General features: G+C 38.2%; 1 pseudogene; it reads left to right on the top strand.

Moving 5' to 3' along the window:
- Window positions 1–1,751: 1,751 nt before the first annotated feature.
- On the top strand, window positions 1,752–3,950 carry LOC102827325 (annotated as a pseudogene).
- Window positions 3,951–4,060: the final 110 nt, after the last annotated feature.

The following is a 4,060-nucleotide window of genomic DNA, read 5'->3' as shown; positions in this document are numbered from 1 at the left end:
AAAGGCTATGTAATGGTGGCCAGTAGGCAGGCTTGCCAAATGTGCCCTTTGGTTGTTTAAATGATTATATACTCCTGAGTGTTTCTGTGTACATTCTAAACAACAACAACAACAACAACAAAAACCCCAGAGGAAATAGAAGCAAATATTGTTGAATTTTGAGGCACAGAGGTGATTGTAATCATTGCTATGAAACTAAATACAATAGGATGAATGTAAAACCAATGTTCTCTCATGTAAACTATCACTCAATTCACAATAAAAACTTTAAAAGAGAAAAAAAAAAGGGTTATTCTGTCCTAGAATATATCTGTCACCAATTAGGATATGCCAGATGCACTCTTAACTGACCTTTACATAACTGATTTGTCTGATTAACCCACACTCTACATCACTCCTGTGAAACCTGCTGATAGCTCTCCAGAGCCAGCTGAAATCTCCTGTAGCATTTTTGGGCTGCTCCTATCATGCAATTCATATATTTTTGGAAATGTAATTTATTTCCAAATATGTATATGTTGTTTGTTCTTGTTATTGTAATTTTATAATTTAACTAAATATTCTTTAAACTGACAAAATAAGTTATCTCACTTAGACGTGGTTAGGTTCCAAAGATCAGGTTGTTATGTGAAAATCAATGTTATAGGAAAATAAAAGGTGACTACATCATCACATAACTGCCAAATGACATCATTACATAACTTCCTAGCATCTCAGAATCATAGCCCACACAAGTTGATACATAACCTTAACCATCACAGCTAGCTTACTTTTGCACCTTGGCATTTGTTACTTTCAGCCTATGTCATTAATATGCAAAATAGTCAGAGAGTAGATTTGTTTTCTTTTTTTTAACCATTTTCTTAAATTTCAAATATCAGATAGTTGATAAGTGAGGAGTAGGTGTGTAAGGATACTGATTATTATCTAATTGTTGTTAGGTACCATCGAGTTGGTACTGACCCATAGCAAGCTTATGCACAGCAGAACAAAACATTGCCCGATCCTGGGCCAACCTCACTATTGTTGCCATGCTTGAGCCCATCGATGCTAACACTTGGCCAATCTATCTCGTTAGGGGTCTTCCTCTTTTTCTCTGACCCTCCACTTTACCAAACATGATATCGTTCTCCAGCAACTGGTCCCTCCTGACAATATGTCCAAAGTATGAGAGATGAAGTTTGGCCATCTTGGCCTCCAAGGAGCACTCTGGCTGCACTTCTTCCAAAATGGATCTATTGGTTCTTTTGGTAGCCCATGGCACTTTGAATATTCTCCTCCGACACCATAACTCAAAGGCATCAATTCTTCTATAGTCTTCCTTATTCGCATGCATACGAGGTTATTCAAAACATCATGGCTTGGGTCAGGCACACCTTAGTCCTCAAGCTGACATCTCTGCTCTTCAATACTTTAAAAAGGTCCTGTGCAGCAGATTTGCTTAAAGCAATACGTTGTTTGATCTCTTGACTGCTGCTTCCGTGAGTTTTGATAGTTGATCCAAGAAGAATGAAGTCCTTGACAACTTCAATCTTTTCTTCATTGATAAGAATGTTGTTTATTGGTCCAGTGGTGAGGATGTTTGTTTTCTTTACATTGATATGCAATCCATACTAAAGGCTGTTCTCTTTGATCTTATAATGTAAAAAGTGATGAAAATACCACTTCTAAAGTGAAACAGCTAGAGCAGAACGTCTCTTCGTCTTTGGAAGAAGGCAAGAAAAACAAAACAAAACAAAAACTCTTTAACAATGACAATGGTATCAGAATTCCTCAAGCAGGCCTGGTTTATTGACAATGAAGAGCAGGAATATGTTAAAACTGTGAAATGATCCAAAGGTGGCCTGGGATCTGCAGTGTACCCCTATCCTAGCTTCAATCCATCTTCAGATGTTGAAGCCTTGCACAAAGCAATAACAGTTAAAGGTGTGGATGAAGCTACCATCATTGATATTTTAACTAAGAAGAACTATGCACAACGCCAACAAATCAAAGCAGCTTACCTCCAGGAAAAAGGAAAACTCCTGGATGAAGCTCTGAAGAAAGCCCTCACAGGCAACCTTGAAGTAGTTGCTTTGGCTTTAAAGACTTCAGCCCAGTTTGATGCTGATGAGCTCCGCGGAGCCATGAAGGGCCTTGGTACTGATGAGGACACTTTGACTGAAATTTTGGTATCAAGAACTAACAAAGAAATCAGAGAAATTAACAGAGTGTACCAAGAAGAATTGAAGAGAGAGCTGGCTAAAGACATCACCTCAGACACATCTGGTGATTATCAGAATGCTTTGCTTTTTCTTGCTAAGGGTGACTGATCTGAGAATTTTAGTGTGAATGAAGACTTGGGTAACACAAATGCCAGAGCCTTATACAAAGCAGGAGAAAAAAGAAAGGGGACAGATGTGAATGTGTTCAATACCATTCTGACCACAAGGAGCTTTGCGGGAGTTCAGCTCTCGCAGGGTTGTGGGACACAAGAGGAGACGCGGAGTTGGCGAAAATGAATGCAATTGAGAAGCCTCTGCTTAGTTGGCTGATGGAGCTCTCTCTCCTTTTCTCTCTCCTTCATGCCCCGGCTCAGCAAGTCTTTATTTTTATACTTAAAATTACACAGTACATGATGATATGATACTTTGATTTTTCCTTGAATTATTACACAGTTTCAATCACAACATTCCTTTTACTCTTTGATTATGCAACCTTAGTAAAAGTATTTCTGTGATGTCCAAACTGACCTTTCCATATCCTGTTCATTTTTCAACCACTGAACACTTTCCTTTTGACATCATCTCCTCTCCTACGTAAGTGATAAATTGCTTCTTATTCCCACTATAAGATCAAGTTAAACCTTACACAAATCATTTCCACTTATCAGATCCTTGATTACATCCTCTTAGTAATCATCAATGCCTACACTACTTCATTGTTTCTACTAGGTGGTTAGCAATCTTCTACCCTACATACTACACTATTATTTTCATAGTAAAAGTATTATTAACATCTACTTAATTTTGTTTTCTAAAAAAGCATTTATTAAATTGCTTAACCACATGTTCTTTGTATTTCCTTTCGTTTGAGGCTGTGAGGTGTAAGACCCAACCTGGCTAATTGCTGCAAGAAATGTAGATTTTATTAAGTTATGACCACCTTTCACTTATGTTCACTATTCCCTGCCTAATCACGTAGGTGCCTGCATGTAATAGTGGGGGTTTGTAAATTCTGGCTAGTAATTGATTGTGGTGAGGTCTGTAGGGGTTGGTCAGCTTCACTTTAGTTTGTTATCTGCTTTTGTGATCTCATAAATGCAGTTACTTTGTACTTAGGTTTTCTGTGAACAGGAGTGGCACATACAATTTCCTTTGAATTCAATCCACCGAAGCTGAAAACAATTGTTGCCAGACTAGTTTTTTTCTAAGGTTTATAGAACTCATAGTAAAAGGCTGTGAATATGGCCATATTATATATTTTTACAAGTAAATTCAAAGTTACCTCAGAGAGAAGATAGAAAGCAACTTCTGAGAATTATCTGCCTTGCATGATATCCCTCCTTCTGCTGGGACTGTGTCAAATAGCAGAAGCTAAGATGCTCTCTGCAGAGCTTTCCTCATCTTCACAGAGTGTTCCAGAAATACACCAAATACAGTCAGCATGACATGAACAAAGTTCTGAACCTGGAACTGAAAGGTGACATCGAGAAGTGCCTCACAGTTATTGCGAAGTGTGTTACAAGCAAACCAGCTTTCTTTGCTGAGAAGCTTCATCAGGCCATGGAGGGTGCTGGGACCCGTGATAAGACAGTGATCAAGATTATGGTTTCCTGTTCTTAAATTGACATGAATGATATCAAAGTATTCTATCAGAAGATGTATGGTGTCTCTCTTTGCTAGGCCATCTTGGATGAAACCAAGGGAGATTATGAGAAAATCCTGGTGGCTCTCTGTGGAGGAAACTAATCATTCCTTTGATGTGCTCAACCAGAAGACTTTTTAATACAATCTTTTCATTCTCTATAATAAGTTTAACTAGAAAAGTTTCTTCAGCAGGATTACAGTCTAGCTTCCTG

This window comes from Chrysochloris asiatica, unplaced genomic scaffold, assembly GCF_000296735.1.
Source record: "Chrysochloris asiatica unplaced genomic scaffold, ChrAsi1.0 scaffold00011, whole genome shotgun sequence".
In the NCBI taxonomy this organism is placed as follows: Eukaryota; Metazoa; Chordata; class Mammalia; order Afrosoricida; family Chrysochloridae; genus Chrysochloris; species Chrysochloris asiatica.
Note: the sequence above shows the minus strand (reverse complement) of the source record. Positions and strands in the feature narration are given on the sequence as shown.